Below are 26,406 nucleotides of genomic sequence, written 5' to 3'. Positions count from 1 at the left end.
TAAAACATGCATTAATAGTATTCTGTATCCTGGGAAGAACAGGACTAAGCAAAGCCAAGGAAGGGGGGGGGGGGATCAGAAGTGCCAGTGACACCCCACTGCTAACAACAAGGGACTGCCCCATGGTAAATCCTTACAAAACTCATTGAAAATGTTATTCTTGTGTTCTTTTTTCTTTTTTTTAAATATCTGTTTTTATTTAAGTTTTCAACACATCAGGAAATGACGCAAATGAGACATTTCAAAAGTATGCAATCTTATGCTGTGTACACACGGGGGAGATATATTGCTCAGCCATATATGGCTGAGCAATATATGGCTGAGCAATATATTGCTCAGTTTCTCCTGTTCATCAGCGACCAGAGATGGTTGCTGATGAAAAAGAAACTGCCTGGGGGAGCCCGGCAGTGGTAATCAGCTGGTCGCAGGAACCACTGATCTAGAGTATCAATGAAGAGTCCCCATTTCTTATAGAAAGAGAGAACTCCTTTTTTCAATGTTGATGGTAGCAGTTTTCCTGTCAAAGTACATAAATTGTAGCAGTTTCTGCTGGAGTTCTGATATTGAAGGGGTGGACTTAGACAACCAGTAAGTCAGGATAAGTTTGCGTAGTACCGTGACTATCATAGTCAGTAATGGGACAATATTTTTGGTGGCTGGGTCTAGGTCCCATTGTGAGAAGTAAGCAAAAAGACATGCAGTTGGGTTGGGATTAACACGAAGGGAGAAAGAACGATTGATGTATCCTATGAGCTTGTGCCGAAATTTCTTGATGTATCCACATTCCCAGAAGCAGTGTGCACAGGTGGCATTGGAGCATCCACATTTGGGGCATAGACTAGAAATACCGGGTTTAAAATGGGCATATCTAGCTGGAGAAATATATGCCCACTGCATTGTGTAAAAGTGTACCTCTTGAAGGTATGCTGATTGTAGGGGTTTTAAGGTTTTTTTTGTAATGGCGCAGCTTTTAGATGGTAAAGAACGGATGTCTCTGAGCCACTGCGCTTATTTATTATTATTATTTATTTATTAACAGTTTCTTATATAGCGCACACATATTCCGCAGCGCTTTACAGAGTATAGTTGAACATTCATATCAGTCCCTGCCCCAGTGGAGCTTACAATCTATATCCCCTACCACATGTACACGCACACACAGACATTCTAGGGTTAATTTTTGTTGGAAGCCAATTGACCTACCAGAATATTTTTGGATTGTGGGAGGAAACCGGAGTACCTGGAGTAAACCCATGCAAACACGGGGAGAATATACAAACTCCGCTCAGTTAGAGCCATTGTGGGAATAGAACCCATGACCAGTGGCGTAACTATAGCTCCGCAGCCCCCGCGGTGGCGGGGGGGCGCAGAGAAATTGGGGGCGCCGCCGGGGGGGCTGCGGGGCTATAGTTACCTGCAGTCTGCGTCTCGCCAGGCTCTATGTTGGGACCTTCCTGACGTCACGGTCCCGGCCGGCTCCTGCTGCAATGAAAACTGACAATTAGAAAATGGCTGCCCCCATACTGCAGACAATTTTCTATCTGCAGTATGGGGGCAGCCATTTTCTAAGAGTCCGTTTTCATTGTAGCAGCAGGAGCCGGGACCGTGACGTCAGGAAGGTCCCGACAGAGAGCCGGGCGAGACGCAGACCGCGGGTAAGAAGGGGGGGGCAGGTTAGGTGCGGCGGGGGGGAGGGCGCTAAATAGTTAGTTACGCCCCTGCCCATGACCTCAGCGCTGTGAGGCAGTAATGCTAACCATTACACCATCCGTACTGCCCCAGCTTATGGTTTATCCCACCTGTTGTCAGATATCACATAGGTTTAATACAGATGGAGCCGGCCTTGTCCTTGCTGTGGGTGGCGTTTCTACCGCCATCCATGCTGGCATCCGGCTCCCGCAACGGAGCTCGGCGGGGGTCATCGATTCCTCCCCCGCCGTCTCTACCGGTCCCCGTCGCCGCCTGACCCCCCCCGAACTGGGCAGCGTCTCCCTGAAGAGGAGCTGGGAGACGCTGCCCAGCAGCCGCGATTCTGGGACGCGCATGCACGTGAGACGCACGCGCGTCCCAGTCTCTATCGCCGGCGCCACCAACGCAAGGGTCTGGCGAGCGCCGGGGATAGAAGAGGCCAGCTCCATCTGTATGTGGAGAAATGGATCTGAGATTGATAAAGGAGACGCCCTTGGGGTGGGGATAGTAAAGGATGAGAGGTAATGTCTGGTTTGTACTGTAAGAAGTGTGATTGGGGTAGATCGTATTTATCTCTGAGGGCCTGGAAAGTTAATAATTGACCGCCAGGATCAAACTCTTTTATTCTTTTATTATGACATAAATGTTGATAACCTGGATATGATCATTTTATAATCAAAACTGACCCTGTTTTGTGGTCTTGCTACTTATGTGCCAATTTTATATAAAAAAAGAGTGTTTTAGTGGGTTAGATGTAATACCCAACCTGCCCAACCGTCCTGATTTGGTGGGTCTGGCCCACAAATTAGGACTACGGTATTGTCCCAACGCAGTTAGACAAGACAACTCCATCCCGATTATAAATTCTGGATGTTTTAGGAAGAATAAAAGTTCTGGATGGCTAATGTTATACCCCATTCACACCAGCCTAAATTCCCGGGTTGGGTCCGGGAACAACCCACTACTAGCGCTGGTGTGAAAGGTTCCTGGGCCAAATTTCGGGATAAATTTGCCGGGATTTCAACACTGCTAGCTAGCAGGGTTGCTCCCACGACCAGCCCGGGTTACTGGCTTGTGTGAAAGGGCCCAACCCGGCTTCTAGGGGAGGGCGGGCTTACTGCCAGGGCTCTCTATCTCTGGGGATTTCATATCCAGGGTGGCGGTGACGGGAATCATCCCCCCCAAAAGGGTCTCCAGCCCCCTGTCCTCCCGATGCTGCCGCGTCTGACAGCTCTGACTGGGCAGCAGAGTCCTCCCCTGCCTCTCTGTACTGCAGAGAGGTGTGTGTGCCTGGCTGTGTGTGTGTGTGTGTGTGCGGAGGGAGCCGCCCTGTTATAGCACAGTGCTGATGAAGGAGCCACCGACACCTGAATGTGCATGTAATGAAGGTTATATGACTGGCATGTATGATGCAATGCTTGTGGCATGTGAAGGAGAATCCCCCGTCCTGGTGCCCTAGACGGCAGCCTAATCAGCCTATTTGTTAATAAGGCCTCTCACAGCCCTCTTCTCTCACACTTCAATTACAGATTCTCCAACGGAATGACTGTTTATACCCGCATCTCTTCTCACTTGTGTTCATTTATCTCTTCCTACGACAACCTGCACCTGGACAACTCCACTGCTTCCCTACATCTCAGCTGTATTGTCTACTGGGAATTGTGCTATTAATTGTTACCTGTGCTCTGTTTTAGTTCTTCAGTTACTGTAATGTACAGTATAGTTCTGTGTACTCTGTATTGTCCTAATGTGTGCCATATGTACGGTGCTGCAAACCATCTGTGGTGCCTTATAAAAGATTTTATAATAATAATACTGTAACAACAATTTAAAAAAAAGGTTGCAATACCCACTATAGCTGGTGTAAAACAGGCTGCCTTTAGCGCTGTCCAGTAACTTGTAATAGTTATCAAGGGGCAGATTTATTAACAATATTTTTATTAAAATCTAGGCTACTCTATGGCACCTTTTGGTTAAAAGATATCTCTTTATTATCGGACCCGATCATAATTTTCAAATCATAGTAGGACTATCAAGATCCTGAAATCATCCATTAATCTTACAAGAGGTCCATCTGAAGCTTCTTCATAAGTCATATGTTTCCCAAAATCAGAGGAGCTTCTTTGTCCCAGAAGAGGATGGCTCCTGCCCTAAATGCCGGTTTCACGTTGCCTCCTTTTTCCATAACTTCTGGTCCTGCAGGTACATAGCGCAATTCTGGAACAATTTAGTTTGCTATATTAAGTATACTTTCCAGGGTTCTGCCCATCTTGATCCTCTCCCCCTCCTTTTTGCCAATTTTGACTCTTGGTCCGTCCCCCCGCCCTCCACTAATTGTATTCCTATACTTACACTCACTGTCACTGCTGCGAAAAAAGCTATTCTGAAGTACTGGATAAAGCCTACCTACTGTATCTGAGGTGGAAGACCTCCTATTGAAATACTGTACATGTACTATGACAGATATGATCTCTTCAGGCATGCTGATCCTTCCTCCTTCTCAAAGTTTTACTCCACCTGGGAACCCTTCATCCGAACTCGTCCTCCCGCCCGGAGAGATGATATTTGCAAACTGTTTGAGATACCGGTAGACACACCATGATTGTAAAAATGTACCATCTTTAACTCTAACCACATTTGACATGTGGACAAGAAGCTGCACCCCTTCCCCTTGCCTCCCTTAGACTAAACCCCCTCTGATCCACCATTTAATATGTTAAAAACCTGGTTTGGAAACATTTGGTAGTCTTAGACCTTTGTAGATGTTCACTCTTCTCCTCACTATGTCCACTGTTCTTGTAGTGTTTTATGAGACATTGGCCCTTATTCTAGTTCACTCTTTCTGACAAAATCCTTCTTAGATGGACAAAACCATGTCCACTGCAGGTGGGGCAGATGTTAATTGTGCAGAGAGAATTAGATTTGGGTGGGGTTTTACTTCAAAGTGAGATCTATATTGCAGTGTAAAAATAAAGCAGTCAGTATTTACCCTGCACAGAAACAAAATAACTCACCCAAATCTAACTCTCTCTGCACATGTTACATCTGCCCCCCTGCAGTGCACATGGTTTTGTCCATCTAAGAAGGATTTTGTCAGAAAGAGTGAACTAGAATAACCCCCATTGTGTGGATGCCTTTTATACACCAACGCAGATGTTTTGTATGTACGTTTTCTGAACCTTAACCCCTTCCCGACATTTGACGTATATATACGTCATGGCCGGGATTTACTTCCCGACACATGACGTATATATACGTCATGACTTAAAAGTGCCACCACGTCTACAGACGCGGTGACAGAGGGACGATGTCTGCTGTCCCTGACAGCAGACATCCTCCCTTATTGCCCAGGGGGGGCAGGGTTGCCCCCCGTCTTGGGCGATCGCTGCGATTGGCTGTCCAAAAGTGAACAGCCAAAACCAGCGTTAAACTGCGTGTAGTGTAAAATTTAGACGCTGCTGCCCCCTAGTGTCCAAAAAAATTAAAGGAGGTTAAAATAATGATTTTTTAATAAAGTATAGATATGGTCTTTGTTAGTTATTAACTATTTTGAGTGGTATGATTATTTGTCTCACAAGCAGAAAATGTAACATTTTGCAAATTTTTACGACATTTTGGTATTTTTCACAAAATTTACCACTAATTTAAAGTACAATGTGTCACGGGAAAACAATCTCAAAATCACTGGGATAAGTAAAAGCAAAAAAAAGTTATCCCCACTTAAGTGATACATGTCAAAATTTGAAAAAAAAAAGGCCTCTGTGAGGAAGGCAAAAACATGCTGCGGCGGGAAGGGGTTAATGAACATATTTTCTTTTTTTTTCAAATCCTTTTTATTACTTTTCAAATACAAAAAAAATATTAAAACATACACCATAACATGTACATACACATAGACACATTGTAGTGCAGAATTATACATATAAAAAGGTTTCTGATCTCTTAATGAACATATTGCAAAAAAAAAAAAAATACCCATACCTATAATGGGAAATGCATTCTTGCCGAATTAATATATATTTTTTTAAATAACCCCACAGTCAGAGGTGGACTAGGCCCTGGGGGCAGGGTGCCAGCTGCCCCCCGGGCCAGAACAATTTAAGTGTTCCAGGGCTGCAGGCAGAGGATGTACCGGCTCCCCTGACCCCTGGCCGCTGTTCAGCTAGAGTCAGAGAAACATCAAGTCCAAGGGCCCAAGAGAAAATGGCTGCCCGCATAACGGCTACAAAAAGATGGCTGCCAATAACCATTGGGGAGCCAGGTTTCTTTCCCAGCATCCCAAGAGGCTGCAGAGTTAAAACTGAGTTGAATCGTTCTCTATGTGCCTCACTAACAGCTCCAAGGTTTCCAGAAATGGGTTACCAGTGATCATTCAAAAAGGGAAAATTCAAGTTCATTGAAGAACTTAATGGTTTGTAATTTTCAAGCATGTTTCCCACTATTTGATTGAAAGTAGGGGGTTTGAAGGTTACAAGTTCCTGTCTTGTCTGTTAATTTTACGTCTAGTACAAAAGAAAATTCTCCTTTCAATTTGGTATAATAATAATAATAATAATAATAATAATAGGTTAGTAATAACAATAGACAAATAATGTATTGAGGAATTGTGAAAAAAGTATTTGATGGAATTTATTTTACAATCATTTAAATTAAATAATTATAAGTCATTTTAGTTATCAAATTAGTATAATCAGTACCCAGAAATCTATGGGATAGTATGAACATTTTTCAGACCTGTGTATTAAAAGATATTAAGACAGACATTTTTGTACTATCAACTAAGAGCTATATCTCCTTCAAAAGGACAATGACAATTACCGGACATGATGAAATGATGAGCCTTTAAATATCACTTGTTCCAAAGTACGTCTCTTGATTTACGGAGAAACATTTCCTGTGCACGACACACCGGTACAGTATTTATCTGCAATCATGTAAGTAAGGATTTAATTACTTTGTTTGGCTAATTGAGAGGAACTGTGAGGCCAGGCAGTTATGAAAATTGAATGAATGCACAAATACGCTGATCAGATGGCAATGAATCAAACACTCATTTGAAATCTGAAAAACAAGAGTTGAAAAACATTGAAAACTCTCAGCGTTCTCTCCTAGTCCTGAGCAATTAAATGTCATTGAATCGCACACTCTCCTCCTACAGTTGTACAGTAAAACGATTTGTAATTATAGATATATTTAGTGTGTGTGTGTGTGTGGGGGGGGGGGGGGTTGAGAGAAAAATCCCAGATAAAGATTTTGTGGTGCAATAAATACAAATAACTATAATATCTTGTGTACAGATTGGGCAGTTCTCTTCTTGCTGCCAGATCACCATTCGCAGGTTCCTGGCGGATGGTGATCCGGTGGAGGGGGCAGGACGTGGATGCGCGATCGTCTCAAACGCTCGCAAGTCCATTGACGATGTGTCTTGAGGTGCGCGCTCCCCATTCTGGCAGACGCCACAATCCGGCGGATGGCGGTAGTCGCGATGGGAGCCGCTCTGAGGAGAGCGGCCCCATCTGTATTACTGTGTGTGTGGTGTGTGTGTGTGTGTGTGTGTGTGTGTGTGCTACTGCCATTACCTTTAAAAAATAATGTTGCTACTAATATGTGAGTGCTGGTCATTTTTCTTGCATTAAAAAATAATTGTTATTTCTATATTTAAATCACATAATTCATCATAATACACTCAATCACCATAATAAAAAGTGGGGTTTTAGTTCATGAATTGGTCAATACATTTAAGCTTGACGTGGGCTACATGCTTAAATGCATTGATTTATTCATGAACTAAAACCCCACTGTTTATTACGGTGAGTGCTGAGCTCTGTGATTTGTATTACTTATATATACACACAATGTTCTAGGGATGGCCATCGACAGATCAATGTTTGCCTTCGGTGGCTTTCAAAGCAGGAACCATCGATGGCTATAAAACATTCTATCACCAGCCATTGTTGATTCCCGCTATTGTTTAGCTGCGCATGCACAGAAGAAAGGGGCGGGTTTCCCTGCAGGAGGTGCACACATGCGCAGTAGAAACTTTAACTAGATATCAATATATAAAGTTTCTTCTGTGCATGCGCACACCTCCCTGCCGGACACAGCTGGGGGACTGCACTCACTAATGAAATATGTCAGTACTCAGTATTCAAATCCAGCGAGTCGCACACGCAGGGGGGATGGGGTGGCGACGGCAGGACTGAGGATGGACTGGGATGGAGGTGGACCAGCGTGACTGACGGACAGAGGGGGCGGGGTCCACTGTCCTGGGCCTGTAGTATTTTATGAATTCAGCTGCCTGCCGCTGACCAGTATCGCATCGCTGGCCGCAGAAGTTGCAAGCTGTGAGACCCGGACCAGTGCGGCAGACAGGAGACGGACTGTGTGACTGACTGTCTGACTTGCAGGGGGGGGGGGAAACAAAAACATTGCCATCGGATGCCGTCCATCGATGGCTTTAAACTATTCGACCCTACCCTATGGATGCCCAAAATATTGACCATTAGGTCACAACCATCAATGTTTTGGGAACATCAATGTTTTGGGAACATCGATGGCCATCCCTACAATTTTCTCACTTGCCATTTTGTATATATATATATATATATATATATATAATCTCTGAGAAAAGGCAGCCAGCTCGGTGAGGCAGGGGACAGGGCTGCCAGATGGACATATAAAGGGAGTGGGATAGGGGTGGAGCCACAGCAGGAAATGGCTGTTTGGGGGGGATGGTCGTGGGAGACTGGCCGTATTGCGGGGGCCTGGGAGGCAGAGCCGATTTTTGAGAGCCTCCCAGCTATTCAAAGAGGGTAGGCAACCCTGAAGGGAGTTGGTTTCCATGGTCGAGTAGCTGCATGCAAGCCTCACATCACCAAATTCAATTCCAAATGACAGACACTGGATCCGTGGAACTATGAATCAAGCTTCTCTCTTTGGCAGTCAGATGGCGGATGCCAGGAGAACATCACCTGCATGACTGCATTATGCCAACTGTCAAGTTTGGTGGAGGATGATTAATGGTATGGAGCTGTTTTTCCAGGGTTTAGGTGAGGCCTCTTATCTCCAGTGAAGGATAATGTTAGTGCTTCAGCATACTACAACATGTTGAACAATGCTATCGTTCCAACTTTGTGGCAAAACCTTGGGAAAGGTCCTTTTCTATACCAACATGACTGTGCCCCAGTGCACAAAGCGAGGACTATAAAGACATGGTTTAATGAGTTGGATATGGAAGAACGTAACCCAGACCTCAACCCTACTGAGCACCTTTGGGATGAACTGGAATGGAGATTGCGAGCCAGGCCCTCTCATCCAACATCAGCGCCTGACCTCATAAATGCTCTACAGAATGAATAACCACAGATTCACACAGAAACACTCCAAAATCTTGTGGGAAGTCTTCCAAGAAGATTTGATGCTGTTATAGCTATATGATAGATAGATAGATAGATAGATAGATAGATAGATAGATAGATAGATAGATAGATAGATAGATAGATGTAATACCTGTCAGCCCATCCTGTCTATAGCACCCCTATATCCTGGTTTTCAGAACCAAACTTGTAAGCTCACTTTGTGCTTACTTTTGCATGATTGCAAATCTGACAGAAAATGCTGATGGTGAAATATGTAAGCAAACGAGTCTCTACAAGCATAGGGCATATATATAAAATAAACATCTACCTTTTAGTTATCGATCCCCTCAAGCTAAATGTAATATCAGAACATTACATATATCCCCCTGCCGAAAGACAACACCATTTGTGCAAGCAACATCAATGAATAAACCATGACAGCCGCAGGTAGGTTATAACATTGAACTGGATTGTACATTTGGGGAAGACTGGTAATGACAGGTGACATTTTATGGGCAAATGTGGAATTTGTGAATATTTTGTGGAACACATTTGAAAATCAATGACAGTTAATCCAGTTATATATCATAGTGCTGCCAGCTATAGCTATCTTCAGCCAATATTGCCACATCATTCTGTTCCAGCCACCCTGTTCCAAATAAAAATAAAGTAGGGGTCTATATATTAGTTGATGGAAATGATCCCGCTATTATTTGGCATGTGGCGATGATTGGAGATTATTTTTCACACTAGTTTTGGGACAAGACTCCGGCAAAGAGAAAGAAGTAAAGTGATAACTCATGCTATCACTTTACGAATGGGTTTTGATTTGGCTTACCGACCGCATGTGTGCCATGGTTGGTGACTTTCTGGCTGCCCCGTCCAGGAGAGGGAAACCATAGTAGGGTGCAGTGCGTGGTGAAGGCAGAGCAAGTAAATGGGGAGGCCGTACAAGGGATGTGGTTTCCGCTATCATCTAATCGTGGCCACACTCCCATTCTACAATGGCAAATTTACCGGCATTGCTGGTGCGTTGCTACGATAACACAATTCACCGGGTCTCTGGGAGCACTACTCAATTTTCATTAGCTTCCCAATGACTGGTGGTTATTCGTATGTTTACCACTCTGGGAAGGAATCCCCACAGGGGTTAGGTAAGTTTACTTACCCTCCCCCTGCCCCCTTCCCCCCATCTATTATTCTCCCCAGTGCTATTATGCAGCAGGAACCAGCAGGAACTCAGTTCCCGATCCTCTAATTAAATATGACATCATCAGGAACCGGGTTCCAGAACCTGTTCTGGGCAAAAAAATTACTTTTTACTGTCTCCCAGCGGTAGTTGGGATGCCAGCTTCAGTATACTGACTGCCAGAGTCCTGGCCACCGGGATGTTGAACTCATCTCCCGGGAGAGTAGGGAAGTATGTGAGGCACACCCATTGGGCTATGTACTGTATGTGCAATTATGGGCTGCCAAAGGGGGGAGAACTCTTAAGCAAAACAGTTGTGAAATAAGGTAGTCTATACCGTAATTTATGCCATCTTGAATGGCGTATAAACAGGTAAAACATGCACATACTGCTTCTGTAAGCTCTCCTACTTATTAACTATGTATACATAATTAGAAATAAAAAAGTTAAGTGTTTTTTTCTCAATTATTCAATAAAATTGACTATTATCATATGTGGTCTTTGAAGCAATCAATACAATTATATAATTAAGTGGTGGTGTATCAGCTGTTGTGCCTAGGGGCTCCCTCACCGATGAATTCCCAAACCAACCTCCAACCCCCACAGTCATATTGCATGCAGACATCGTGTTTATGACATCTGTAATGAAATCTTATGCTAACGGTGTCTGATACTGCATGGTCAGCACTTCTAGGGGCATATTTATCACAACCCACATTATTTTTGCAGAAGTGATAAATATTTTTATGTAAATTTGCCCCTGAGTGAAAGCTATTAATTATTATCATGCAAACTTACAAAACAATCTCTTGCCAGGAAATGAGCTCTGATAAGTGCATAAGCTATCATACTGATTCAGCCACACAAATTGCGGTTATTTTTTAAAAGGGTGGCGTTGCCACACCCCCTCTTCTGGATGCCCCACCCCCACCCGGTGGTCACACCCCCTCCATTTTACTGGGTCCTGGCCCCTGGCTGCGCCTGCTATTGGACATTAAAGGGACCACAGCAGATTTTGAAGTTACATTTGGGGATACTTAATATTTGTGGCTGTTTCGGAGAATATCCTGCAGATATTATTTCATAAATAGGCCATTTATGGGTCTTTGATTCTAAATCAGCATGGCTGAATAATCAGCGAATTTTCAACTTCACATGTACTGTAAGCCAGGTTTGCCTACTCTCCAGGAATGGCCGGGAGGCTCCCGAACATCGGGTCCCCCTCCAAGCCCTATGGAAAGGTGGGAAACCCTCCTGGATACCGGAGGCCACCCTACGTGGCAGCACCAATTTCCCATGATTTGCGGCTTTTTGGGGGAGGCAGCGGGGCTAAAAATGAAATCACATCATTTAGTCCAGCCACCTCCTCAAAGACATGCAAATTGTGGGATTTGCTGTACTGGGGGGCATGGGTTGATGACATCTACATCAGGCCCCGCCACCCGAAGTGCTGCTGACAGTCTCCTCTCTGGGCTTACCCTGGAGAGGAGACTTTAAAAGCAGGTAACCTTGCTGTAAGCAACGTGCATGCACAAGTTCACGGCACCCCAGCAGCTTGATGGCAGCTTGATGTCAGACAGTCTCTACGGATCGCATGGGTGCCGGCCGGCTTCTAGTGACTGATTTCACATGTAGTCAAATGTACAGAATAGGCCCCGCCCCTTGGCACTTCCGGACTCGTGAATGTGCAATCGGATTTTTGCGTGGTTACCGATTACCTGCAGAAATTACCAAGGTTTGCGGGGCAGCGTGAGGGTCCAGTAAAAACCGGGAGCCTCCCGCTGAGGGTAGGCAAGTCTGGTTGCAGATTAGTGAAATCCTCAGAGCTCCAGTGTTTTGCACAGATGTTAAAGCATCAATGTTTCAGGAATTGTGTAAAGATTTGCAAATAGATAGCGATTAGCGAACCATAAGTAATTATTTTGCAATTTTGCAAGGGTCGATTTTTCTTTCTGTCTGGTTGGCGGCTATCTACCAGTAGTCAACAGTGAATTCACACATTAGCAATACAGGCTGAATTCGGTCATTGGACTAAAAGCCTTGGAGAGAGGTAAATTGGACAGACAAACAACCAACAACCAGCTCCTAACTGTCATTTTTCAAACATGCAGCCACTATGTGTAGTTTTATGGAATGCAATTGATAAATGTTACTTCAAAGCTGTTGTAAATGTGCTGTTATACTCTTGCCAGGTCATTAACGGCGAGATGCACTAAACAAAAAAATGTGGTAAAAACCCTGTTTGCAGGGTTTTTACCGCATTTTCATATGCAGTAAAGCCCCACCGCCGGGGCTTCACTGCGTGGGGTTTTGCCAGCTCAAGCTGGTGTAACCCCATAGAAGCCGATTAGCTACCCTTTGCATCCCCAACCGATCCGCGCCGCCCCCCTCTCACTTCTGTCCAGGCAGCCTTACGCTGTGCTGCCCGGACCAGTGACATCCTCCTCCCTGCACCTCTTCCGTTGGTAGGGAGGAGGAGGCGGAGCACGGCAGACCCTGCAGCCATCTGAGCAGGAAGCTGCCGGGCAGGAGAAGGGGGGAGAACCGCCGGGGACCGCACACACGTCACTGGGCACATTGCAAAGGGCAGCTCTTAACGCAAGAGCTGTCCTTTGCATTAATTATCAAATATGTTAGTGCATATGCGATTATTAACAATGCCCATGCCGGCGATGCATGGTGGAGGATATTAGTGCATCCTGCACTAAATCTGCTCAATGCCCATGGTCTATATCAAAATGTCACCTTTTATGTTCAACTCTACCCAACAAATGTTGTATTGTGTGTACTACAGTATATGCTTGTTATGATTTTAGGGGGCTATACAAAGCTGATCGCTCGGCTTGCGAATTTGCAGGCCTGGCGGTCATCGGAAGACTGTGCATGCGTACGGCTCATAGTGCGCATTTGCGAGGCCTTCCCGAAACAAAATCCTGCTACTTTTTTTGATTGCTGGCCGTATGCAAGTTGATTGACAGAAGGCCGGCTTTGGGGGCGGTACCTGCCTTTTTCTGGGAGTGTCAGGGAAAACACAGGCATTTGAGGGGAAGGCATGTGATGTCCGGCCCGATTGGACTGCTTCTATTGCAGCCACTAAGTAAGTCCTGGGCTATGGTGAGACTGCACACTGGAGAAATCATTCGTAATTGCAGCAAATCGTCCAGCTAATTTCCGCAAGTCATACTAAGCAATTTGCAGGCTTGCACAGGGTGACATTTTCATCTGGGCCAAATATACCTGACAACAGGGTTCTGCAAGTCCGCAGCCCAGCAATCAGGTCTGAGAAACCACCTTTGTCTTTTCTTTCGGTAGCATCATTTTATTCTGAATGTGAAAAAAAGAAAACGTTCATGATCCATTAGTTACGCTCATTAAATTGCTTGAATGTCCTCCTAATGTTATTCTGCGACTTCCAAAATTCACAGTTGGCCGCACATGAGTAATACTGATGTGCAGAGGGGTCCCAGCTTTGGGAGTTGGAGATAAGGAGATTTTCATCTAAAAACTTGTGAGAAGTTTGTAGGATCTGACAGCACCCAATAGCTTTCCGCCACTAAAATGGCTCTCTGTCCCCACAGCCCTCTGCGTCAATGTCACCGTCTTCTCATTCCACACTGGAGAAGAACAATCAGCACAGCAAACAGACAGAATTTCTTGCCCAGAGATTGATCACCCACTCAGGACAGCTTTGTATGAAAACGACAGGTGCAGATAACTTGCTTGACTGACAACCAAACTGGATTAGAAGTCATCTCACTCACAATCACTTGTTTGTGACTCTCCAGAATCCAGAACGTGTTTTTTTTAACTAAATAGGTAAAACAAAAATCTGACTAGTAGGATACAATTGCCTATTACTAGACTTTTTATGCAGCAATATTAATGACAATCTGTATGTTGTAGTTTTGCATTTATATGCGAGATTTTTTGCAATGCTTCTTATGAAAAAAAATATGAACAATATATCTCGGTGTTGGTGCCAGAACACATGATAAAATATAAATACAATATTTTGAGCAGTTCCATCAAAGGCGTAACTATTATTATTATTATTATATTTAAGGCGCCACAAGTGTTTCGCAGCGCCTTACAAAGGAACAGTACAGGGAGACAAACTTAGCATTACAGTAAATAAAAATAGAGTACAGGTAAAAAGAGCAACACAGTTCATTACACACTACAGCTTAGATGTAATCAGAATCCGCTTTATTGGCCAGGTATAGTTGCGTATACTAGGAATTTGTTTTCGGTTTGCGGTGCAGCAGCCAGGTGGGTAACAAGTAAACAGCATACAGTATAAACAGGTGGGGGAACATGTACAGTCATATATAACGTTATTCCGAGGGGACACAGTGTTAGATTATGTGCAAAGGGTTATAGTGTCACACAATATGAACTAGAGCACGCTGTAACATGGCATCATTTGAACTGCAGGCCACTTTAATGTAGCACAATGACAACAGGGGGCACGTTAATGTGGCATAATATGAACTGGGGACACTAGGTCATAAAATACTGTTCGCATGCGCGGTCTTTTGATAATCAATAGGGCTGAAAATTCTGTAAAATACTATACGCATGTGCGGTCTTTTGATAATCAATAGGGCTGAAAACTCACAGCCCTGCAAAGGTCTGAATCGGGTCCAATGTGTACTGGAAGCCCTACAATGTGACATCTTATAAACTAGATTACTATGATGGTTCATTAAAATAACTCACTGGGGCATCATGTTAGCTAGGGCACTGCTATGGTTCAGAAAATGTACTAGGGCAATATTATGGGGCATAAATAATGAATAACTTCTACAGTGGGGTGTCTCTCGAGAAGCGTTAGGACAGTAGCCAATTCAATATGTTGCTATGGGCCCCCCAAAAGTCTGGCTATGCCCCCGGGGGGATGCAGTCAGCATCCTGGTGGTCAGGATTCCAGTGTACAATATACTAACAGCCAGCATCCTGATAGGTATGTGGGGCGGGCTAGCGTGTGCTTGGGGAATTATGTTTAGGGATTGGGGGGGGGGGGGGGAATCAGTGTTCGGCTGCCAGGGGTTTGAGGAAGGTTAGGCTGAGGGGAGGGGGGTTAGGTTTAGGCACTTACAGGTGGTGGTGGGATTAGGCTGTGGGGGGGGGGGGGTAAGGCTGCGGGAAGGGAGGGTTAAGCACCTACAAGTGTGGTAAAGGATAGGCTAGGGGACAAGGGGATTAGGTGAGGGGGTTAGTGTTACGTACTTGTGGGGGAGGGTAAAGGTCAGGCTGCGGTGGTGGGGAGGGTTAGGGTTAGGATGCTGCAAGGGAGGGTTAGGGTGTGGGTGTAGGGGATAGAGTTAGGGCACATACGCAACCTCTGTCGAGATTCTCTGTATCGGATAACGGGAGCGGTCTTTGGACCGCTGGCATTCCCACTGCCAGGATATCTTATATATCCCCTGAGTACCAGTAGAGTCACTTGCATTGTAATACCCCTTTCAGACTGCAAATGCTGGGTCACACCTGGAATCAGGAGACGGGTCTGTCTTGGTAGCGACCCGGCATTTACGTCAGAAAGCTCCTGTAGCGACCCAGGTCCCTGAAGTCAGTCGGGGGCAGGGCGGAGCGTCATTGGGGGATTAGGCAGCTGCTGTCACCAAGCACTGCTTCCTCCATAGCGGGAATGGAACCCGGGTCGCTCATTACCTGTTCACACTGCACAGCAATCAGTTGTGACCATGGTTGAATTGCCGGGTTGCTCGGCCCGGGAAATGAGACTCTGGCGCTTTCACACCGCAGATAAACCCTGGTTAACTTAACACGGAAATCACCCGCATTGATTTGGCAGCATGAATGGGGTATAACCCACTCGCTGCAATAACAGTGAGTACCTATAGTGGTATAGCATCTCTGATGGAAATTACAGCAGATAGACTGAGAGAGAGAGAGAGAAAGAGAGAGAGGGAGAGAGGCAGTATTTGGCTGAGAACACTACAGATCATTCAGCATGCAGCCAGCGTCCACACTACTACATTGTAATTTGGAACACCCAGGCTGTAATTAGAGGAATTTGCTGCTTGCTTTGATGTACAGAAATAATAATCTGTTTCAGCTCGCCCCAAGAAAACAGGCTGCCCTATAATCTTTATTTACAGAACGGCTTTATTAAAAGATACGCCATTAAAATCCAGTAATCATATTGCGTTAAGTGCAGATGTCACACGACCCTTGAAATGCAGAAGCCGCGGCTGCTGGCTGTCACAGAATACCAACGCGATCCGCTGCATTCTGCCTAATGAGCAAAAATAAAATGAGCACATAACTCACATGTCCACAAGTAAGGAATTCATTTAAATGCATAAAATTAACTTTGTCCTTTGGATTGAAAAACAAAGTAAATTCTTTATAAGCAACTGATCTATCCGTAAATTGCCACAGGACTGGGGGCAAGCTTTCTCTAATTAAGGGGCCACTATACCACTGGAGCCACTGCACTCTTTTATTCACAGTTGGCACTTTTAATGCTGTACTATTGTTAATTAACATTTTCACCAAAATGTTAATAATGTCTCCAAACTGGTGATTCCACCCCAAAAATTCTGCTAAATATGCATCCTAGAGTCAGTTAGCAGAACTACGGTAGTGTCAGTGCGGTTTCCATTTCTTATCTCCCACCAGAGGCAGAACACTGGGAGGCAATGGAGTCATCTGCCGCAGGACTCCAAGGTGGCACCTTTTCTCCAGTTAATTTAAAAGCTGTGGCTGAGTTTTGAAATATATATATATATATATATATATATATATATATATATATATATATATATATATATATGTGTGTTCTCTCTCTTTCTCTCTATTGAGTGATATATAAAGAAGGGGGGCACCTTTGCCTTCGTGGTCACTTGGACGCACTTACGACACTGTCTCCCAATGACTACTCCCAGAAAGGAAAATGAAAAAGGAAAGGTATTTCATATACCTGAAAAAACAATTATACCCCCATTGGCTGGGACAGACTGGCAGCTCCTCCTTTTGTAGTTCTTTGGAGGGTGGTGGTGGTGAAGGAGGGGGGGGGGGGGGCAGTACTTATGGACAGTTGTGCTGGCCTATTAGAGATAAGTGTGACACAATGGGGTAGGAATTTAAGGATTGAATTGACTAAGGGGGAGGTTATCAAAATTTGGAGACAAGATACAAGAGATAATGTACCAGACAATTAGCTGTCAGTTTTCTATCAGCATGTAAATTGCGAGTTAGAAGCTTGTTGGGTATTGCTTTATTTCTATTCACTTTATATGTCTCTGTACGTTAGATACATCTCCTGAGTCTTTTCTTTCTGGAATATGTTTCTACTCTCCCTACTATGTTTTTCTGTATTGACTATCTTTTGGCTGCAAAGAACTGGAAATTAGTCTCCGCCTTGCTGTAATACATTTTGGGATGCACTCCTTTCCAAAACATGGGTTAAGTTTATTTGACCCTTCTGGGGTCATCAGTGGCACTAGCTTTCCAAATGGACTTGTGATTTGTGTCAATGGAAATATGTCTTATACTGTATGTTGTGATTATGGGACCACTGAAAAGAAGGGGTCCCATCAGTGGCATAGCTAGTGGGGTGGGTGCTGGGGGTTATGACACAAAAAGGTGGCCTACTCCCCAATGTGCACCCAGCCTCTCTGGGAATTATAAAAAAAAGTGGTTTGCTTGCGAGGCCATGCCTCCATTCTGCAAGACCACGCCCCCTTTCTGGATACCCATGGGCCTTATTATAGGATGATGACATGGCAGATGACCCCCATTTTAAGCAAATGGGCTGGCAGTTAGACCCCATTATATTGCTGTTGGATTATTTTTTGGACTGGTGGTGACACTTATGTCCCTGACCAATGTTCGTTGCCACAATACTCATAGATTTTTTTTTCTAAATGAAATATTACTACATTTCAATTAAAAGCAGAATTATTTCCAACCACACACAGGGGCGGGGGGGGGGGGGCAGGTAGTCAGGTCAGGTAAGTCCTGGAGGGGGGGGGGACTTTATTGGGGGTTCCTCACTCCCCCAGGACCCCTGGCCAGGCTGACTGGTCAGTAGGGTTAATACTTTGGACCTTATAAAATAAATGTCCCCCGGCTGTGGAATTAATCTGCTGGCTGGTTGGGCCTGGGGCTGGTTCTTAAAATACGGGGGACCCCTAGTCATATTGCAGTAGCGCACGCAGGGGGGGTTTCTGGGTACCCAGAAACCCCCCCAGGAGTCTAAGGGCCCTAGGCTGAAAGCTGATGGTCTCCTCTTTCCATGGGTACAAGAATTTTAAAAATCGGCCCTTGGGAACCGGAGATATCGGACTTCAAAGCAGTGGTCCCCATCCAAGCCTGTTAATTGCTCTTCCCAGTCAGATATTTCAGGTTCTGTCTCACTTAGAGTTTTTCTGAGGGTATACTCCAAAAGCTGGGATTCTCCCCCTTTGAAGGACACTAGTAGCTTGTCTCTTCTGTTCCCAGAACCATAGATGTCAGCCTTCTAGCAGATGGTTACTGCTCCAGCTCCACACACCTGGTATGTAGTTTTATACACTCATTGGCAGATTGCTCTGAAGTCTGATCCTCTAGTCCAGTGGTGGCCAACCCGTGGCTCTTGAGCCTCATGCGGCTCTCCCCCTTGTAAAGTGCGGCTTCTGCTCCCACTGCTGCCCACCGTCTGTCCCAGTCCCCCCTGCTGCCGGATCCCTGAATCCCTTCTCCTTCTGAGGGGAGGAGAGCGCGCATCGCGCATCTCTCCTACCCCTTACTGTGCATCCTTGTGACTGGGCCGTCTGCCAATCAGAGCTTGGTGGCCAGCAGCCAATCAGGAGCCGGCCAGCGAGCTTTGAATGGTGGACGGCCCAGTCACAGGGAAGTAAGGGGGAAGGAGATGCGTGCTGTGCTGTGCTGTGCTCTCCTCCCATCGGTGACATGACAGGAGGACTGCAGGGGGACACCAGACTGTCCTCTCCCCGCCCGGCAGCAGCAGCAACAATGGTGAGTGCTGCTGCTGGGGAATTTGCACTGTGGGGGCATAGCAGTTTGTGGCACTGTGGAGGCATAGCAGTTTGTGGCACTGTGGGGGCATAGCAGTTTGTGGCACTGTGGGGGCATACCAGCTTTCTTGCACCGTAGGGGCATACCAGCTTTCTTGCACCGTAGGGGCATACCAGCTTTCTGGCACCGTAGGGGCATACCCGGCACCGTGTGGTGTATACCTGGCACCGTGGGGGGCATATGTGTATCTGGCACTATTGGGGGCATATGTATATATGGCACTGCACTATTGGAGGCATATTTGTATCACACCCACCCAAGGGGTCAAAATAGACTACGCCCCTTTTTTTGGCGCATGCACCTTCGGCGCGTGCATGATGTCGGCTCTTTAGCTTGACTACCGATATTTTTTGGCTCTTTACCTCTGACCGGTTGGCCACCCCTGCTCTAGTCCATTTTACCATTTGGTAGGTGGAATTCTCTAGTTTTTAATTCCATTAAAATCTAAGAAATCTATTTCCGGGAACTGGAGATATCTGCAGTCAAGCAAGCTGTCCTCCCACCAGAAAATTATGAATAATAAGCCCACTCCACTATACACCCCTCCTCTGCTTATTAAACATCCTCTACCACCCTGGAAGTTATGTATCAGGGCCCCTTCCTTCAGCCCAATGCCCCCTTCTCCCACCCCATCTCCCACCATATGTGCAATAAAGGGGTAATTAGTGGAAATTACTGATCCAGGCCCTACATGCTGAGCGGCTGATATAATACCCCCTCCCACCCGCGGGACATCAAAACTTCCCCCACCCCTACCACTGGAGGATCGGTAGGGGCCCCAATACATTGCTATTCCCAGGGGCCTACACTGTTGTTGATGCCCTTGTATGTATATATATATGTATGTATGTATGTATGTATATGAACAATAAATGGAAGAAAGAAACTGGCACTCCTGGGACTTGTGCTTAAATTTTGTATTCAAAAGTACAACAACCAATGTTTCGGGGCAGATGCCCCTTTGTCAAGGTGTAGGTGACAAAGTATATGTATATATATATATATATATATATATATATATATATATATATATATATATATATTTTTTTATTATTATTATTATTATTATTTATATACATTTGGTCTATCTATAATACTTTAACTGACCCGGCATATACTGGGTCACCTAAGTGTCCATCTCCGTGCTTTGCTCCGCCCCTTTGGAAACCCCCTTCTGAAAATCCTGCGTTTGCCACTGCATTGTCCCCCGTATTTTAGGAACCAGCCCCTGGCCCTGGAGCCTGGGGCTGGTTTTTAAAAACCGGGGAACCCCTATTTGGTTGGGTTCCTGATTTTTTTTTATTTTTTACCATTTTTTAAATTTATTTTACGTATTTTTTTACACCTGACTGATCCGTGCAGACTGCCTGTACGAATTCATATTAACGGCCCTATACTGTATACGGCCGATAATACGAATGGATACGCCATTGCAGGGTTACAAAGCAGTCGTATTTGACTGCTTTGTAAATTCCCTTCCGGAACACGAATTTGCATACCGCTGAAACAGCCTATGCAGTCGTATTCATTCGTATTAAGAATATGAATACTAAATTTCTTATTCGTATTCTTAGTAAATTTCCCCCTGTATCTGTATCATTATTTATTGATCAGTCATATTATTGAAAGAGCGGTCTTGGGCTGTCATTAGCCAATAGACTATAATATCCATCATAATTTTCTTACGGCACAGTATAATATACAAAATGTCAAATTCCATGCAACAAAAGCAGAATCCACTAATAGCAAAAACATAAATGTCATTTTAAAACTAAAATCTAAAAATAACAGATTTATATGGCACAGTATTCCCAATATACAGTCTATAGGAGTCAATAGAGCATACGATGACATTAATCAAAAAAGAAATGATGAGTCTTGCTGATGTAGCATAAGATAGTCTTAATCGATCACACGACACTAAGAGTGATGCAAAAATAAGTCTTTGAGGACTATAAAGAAGTCAATGCAAAAGTGTTTATGTGAAGATTATGGGACTCATCCAAAGCCGTCACTCCAAAGCTCAGAATCGCAGATAATATCACAATGGGGCAGATGTATTAAGCCTGGTAAAAAGATAAACCGGAGATAAAGTGGAAGGAGATAATGCAACAGCCAATCATCTCCCAACTGTCATATTTCAAACACAGCTGATTGGCTGGTGCGTTTTCTCCTTTCACTTTTTCTCCAGTTATCTCTACTCCAGTCCAATCATTCTGTTTCATAGGGGGTTTCAGAACTGTCACTTGGATACTAGAGTGATCCTCTATTAGTAAACTAACGAATTTGGCCCCGTGTCTGATGGAGGGGGGTTTGCGCATGTGCATACCGGCTTCGGGGATTTTCACACTTGCCGAGTCATTCACCCCACGTCAGGGACGTCTGCGGGCGGCAAGGGAGCGGTAGCAGGGGAAATGTTCCACTGGGAACACAGGTGTGGCAATGCGTGTGTGAGGCAAGTGGCTACAGTCACATGACATCAGCTCCCGCCCCCTTTTTGGCCATCTCCGTCCAGGATATAAGTCATTACAGACTTACTTTTATCCACGAACTGAGAAAAAAATTATTCGATGGTCAGAGACCATCAAATGATTTTTCATCCGGGTGGCCACATGCGAGTGGATGTGTTTGCTTACACAGGCCTTAAATTCAATTAGCAGAGTATCAAAGAGCTGGACTGCCTCCCAGCCTGACGGGCACGCATGAGCTTCTCACACGCTCGCACGTCCCCGTCAGCATGGCGGCACGGAGCGGATTTCCTGCCTGTCTCCGCTTAAGGTAGATGGGCAGGGTTACTGGGGGCTGCTTGGGGACGACAGGGGAGCAGCAGGGAGCCGGCGGCGGGCTACAACAGAGCGTGGCATGCGTACGTCTCATGCGCATATGCCCCCTCCTGTCAGATGGCGAACAGCGGCGGTGAAACAGATGAAAGCAACCACTAAGCTAGCACAATGGTGATCACATATTGGACACCTGCAGCTGAAGAATTTGAAGCACCTCAGGCCAATAATTGCAATGCAACCACTGTCAGACCAAAATTGCACAAAGCCTATTACTTCCATCAAAAAGGCGAGTATACACTCTCGCCAGCTATAGGCCTATAATAGTTATAACGTATTTTCTAGTATTCATTCTTATTTCCATAACAGCTTTGGAAACTAGACAGAGATGTTACTTTGGATCAGTTTTGACTCTTACATGGAAATGTGGTGACTTTGTTCTTTGTCCCTGCATGAAATTTGTCGTTTAACCCCTTAAAACTGTAGCTGGCGGTAGCTCCTTCTTTTCTCAAACGAGTCTAACCCTTTAAACGGTACTTGTGTATTATAGCGGCGCCCCCGATGTGCATCGCGCAATGTTTTCATCGCGTCGCATCGCATGACATGCATCGCATGGCATGCGATGTGATGCGACGCGATTTTTGCCCCTATGCGATGAAAGATCGTAAAAGCACCATAAAGGGTTTACAATGTGAAATGCACCCCCACGCCACCCCCCCCCCACTATAAACGTGAACCCGAAGCGTGGTGAGCGCAGCGAGCCCGCGAGGGGCAACGGTACGCGTCCTCCGAACTTTTCATACCCCACTATCCACGTCGGCGTGGAGTTGAGAATAGAAAGTGTGGCGAGCGCAGCGAGCCACCGAGCCCGAAGCGTGGCGAGCGCAGCGAGCCCCGCGAGGAGACGCGGATACCTTCACTGGTATCGAAGTCCCCTCGCGGGCTTCACAGGTATCCACGTCCCCTCGCGGGGCTCGCTGCGCTCGCCACGCTTCGGTCTCGGTGGCTCGATGCGCTCGCCACACTTTCTATTCTCAACTCCACGCCGACGTGGATAGTGGGGGTATGAAAAGGTCGGAGGACGCGTACCGCTGCGCTCGCCACGCTTCGGGTTCACGTTTATAGTGGGGGGAGGTGGCGTGGGGGTGCATTTCACATTGTAAGCACCCATTAGGGTGCTTATACAATGTTTAATCGCGTCGCATCGCATTGTATGGCATTGTATGCCATGTACAATTTCATACAATTTTAAAATTGTATGACATTGTACAGCATTGTGCGATATTGCGTCGCATCGCATACCATCGTATGCCTTATGGTATGCGATGCGCGCCGCTATAATACACAAGTACCCTTTAAACTATTAAACACGGCACTGTCATAATGTAATAGAGTCAGCAATAGGCTCCCTGCATGTATTTCTGAGATATACCGCTGGTACAATTCGCATGGTGTTGACACTGCCATTAATTCCAGTCATTTTGTCCCCGTAGAATGAGCACGGTGACATTTCATTTTCTCCTGAAGAGGAATTAATGCTAACGTTTCTGCACTGAAACACATTCATTCCACATCAACCGCCTAAAACACTAATTTCTCCATATCAGGTTTATTTAACTATCTACGCTCTCAGGAATGGATTCAGTACAGTCACATACCTGTAGAGCAGTGGTTCCCAACCTGGGGTACTAGTACCCCTGTGGGTACTCTGCAGACCAGTTGGGGGTACTTGAAAATAATATTGGTAATGGCGGAAGATGAAAAAGTCTTTTGATGGCAGAAGAAGAAGACCCATTGCTATGGAGAAGAACCATGTTGTGTCACTTATGGTTCTTTCTTCAGCGTCATCAGCGTCTCATTGTGATTTTGCCTGACCAGCAATCCAATGGGAGCTTCCCATGCTGCCCTCAGACATCAGCAATCATCTGCCCTGCACTGACACGGGTGGAAGAAGCAGCGGCATTAATCCTACAGGTGTAAGTGGGAACCCTGGAGACAATACCCAGCCAGCGGCCAGACACGGAAGGGCACAATTCCTGTCCGCTACTCCTTCATATAAGGACATGCATACCACTCACTTCCACTCCACTCATAAGTATTGTCTATATTTTAAATTGAGAGGAGGGGGTACTCCTCAATGAAAAGCCTAATCAAGGGGTACGGGAGAGAAAAAAGTTTGGGAACCACTGCTGTAGAGTAACAGATGATGGTTGCATGTAGGAGGAGCTCACCAGCCTGCCTGTATTTACTGTAGCCCTGTAACATGATGGTAGTAGTGACAGGCCTATAGGATGACTGTTATTAATGTGGGACTTCAATGGTTGTGTCTGGAACGCTGTAGTAAGTCTACACCTAATGGCTAAAACATTCGTATACATAGGCAAAAAATACTTTATTGTCATTTGCATTACAGTCTACTCACCTACTGTGGGGAAGATGTATCAAACCTTCTTGCTATCATTTATCTAGAACATTCTATACAAGTATTGTTATGTTCTAGGGACAATTATACCTGTCCTATTTAGGAAGTTTGATACATCTCACCATATAGCAGAAACATAACCCAAAACCTGATTTCATTGTCAAGACTTTAACAATACACAAGTATAATATATACAACTATCAACTATAATATACACGCCTGTGCTACATTAAAGCACCAGGTGGGGATGGGATGGTGAATCCCAAGTTTAAGCCCATGGGTGGTGCTAGGGTGTATGGCATCCCTCTGCAAACTATACATTTGCACCTTCCTATACATTACAAAGGGATATTGCACACCAGAAGAAAGGGGTGTGGTCTCACAGGGAAGGGGTGTGGCCACCCAATAGCACCCCTATTTTAAATTATGCCACAGAGCAATCTTATTTACAATACAGCTCATTTAGTGCCCTTGATTCATATTACACCACATATTAGTGACCCTTATTCTTTTTATGACACAGAGTAGGGAAACTTACAAATAATGCCCATAGTAGCAGCAATTCTTATTCATAATACCTAGAGGAGTAGTGCTGCTTACTCCTGTAGGTGTGCCCACAGCAGTAACGCAGCTTAAACACATTGTGCTCAACAGGAGTACTGCCAATTCCGCAGATAATGCCAACAGGGGTAGTGCAGCTTCCACACATAATGCCTACAGTAGTAGTGCTGATTAGGCACATAATGCCCACAGGGGTAACACCACTTACACAGATAATACCGATGGGGGTAGTGCCACTTACAACATACGGAGACACCGGATCGGGACAGGGTGCGCGGCAAATTTTTTTGGGGCGTGGCCCATCGGAAAGGGGGCATGGCCTATACTCGCGGCACTGCTGTGAAGCCACGCCCCATTTCCGCTGCGGTGGGGGCATGCCCAGCAGCTCTGTGAGCTGCTAGCCAGCCCCCAGCCCCTTCGCCTGCAAGAATAGACGCTGTGCGCATGCGCACAATGTCTATTCACGGACGACAGGGGGGACTCCCAACTACCCCCCCGTCGCGGGACACTGCTGGCGGCGGAAGGGACGTGGGAATGTCCCAAAATACCAGGACATTCCCGCGAAAAGCGGGACAGTTGGGAGGTATGGTTTTCACTTTTTTTTTTTTAAAGCTTCCTCATTTTTTTTAAGCTGCAATGATTTACACTGCAAAACCAGGTTGATTTTGTTATCAAATTGATTAAAAATATGGGAAAAACTCTCCCAAATCTCTCAATTTCGGATTCTCGCACCCTATTACATTTCACCACTTGGGTGAAATGCATGTTGTTGGCTATTTTTGAGCATTGTGGACTGTGCTGATTCTGGCTGTCCTTTATTTCCCCCCATACTTTCCCTTAAATATAAATTTAAATAAATAAATACTGTAGCTAACAGTTTTTCTGCTTTAATTATTACATTCTTATTGTTTTTTTACTATTATTATTATTATATTATTGATAAGTGATTTGCATATATGACACACCGCATCCGATAGAAGGGTTATGTTTTACCTGAAGCGCAACATGGTTTATCGAGGTACAAAATTACTCATTTTTGTTTGAACTTCCTACCAACTCTGAATAAGACCCCTAATCCCTAAAAGTTAAATTCAACTAAAAACTGAATTCCCTTGAAAAAAATCTACAAGTCTGATTATGCCAGAAAGCCATTATAAATATAAGATTTGTGTAATGTATTTTAACCAGATTTCTAGATAAATAATGTAGTGTCTTAAATTAGATGCAAATGATAACACAGATGTATGCAATCATAGCAGCCACATACAAAGTCCCAAAAGTGAGCTAACTCTTTGGTAAATAGGTTTGTATTTCAACTTAATTTGTGGCTTTAATTAGTGGTGGCTAGCTTCACAAAAAGTG

Source organism: Crinia signifera, chromosome 9 (assembly GCF_055691185.1).
Source record: "Crinia signifera chromosome 9, ASM5569118v1, whole genome shotgun sequence".
Taxonomy (NCBI): Eukaryota; Metazoa; Chordata; class Amphibia; order Anura; family Myobatrachidae; genus Crinia; species Crinia signifera.
This window is presented reverse-complemented; position numbering follows the sequence as displayed.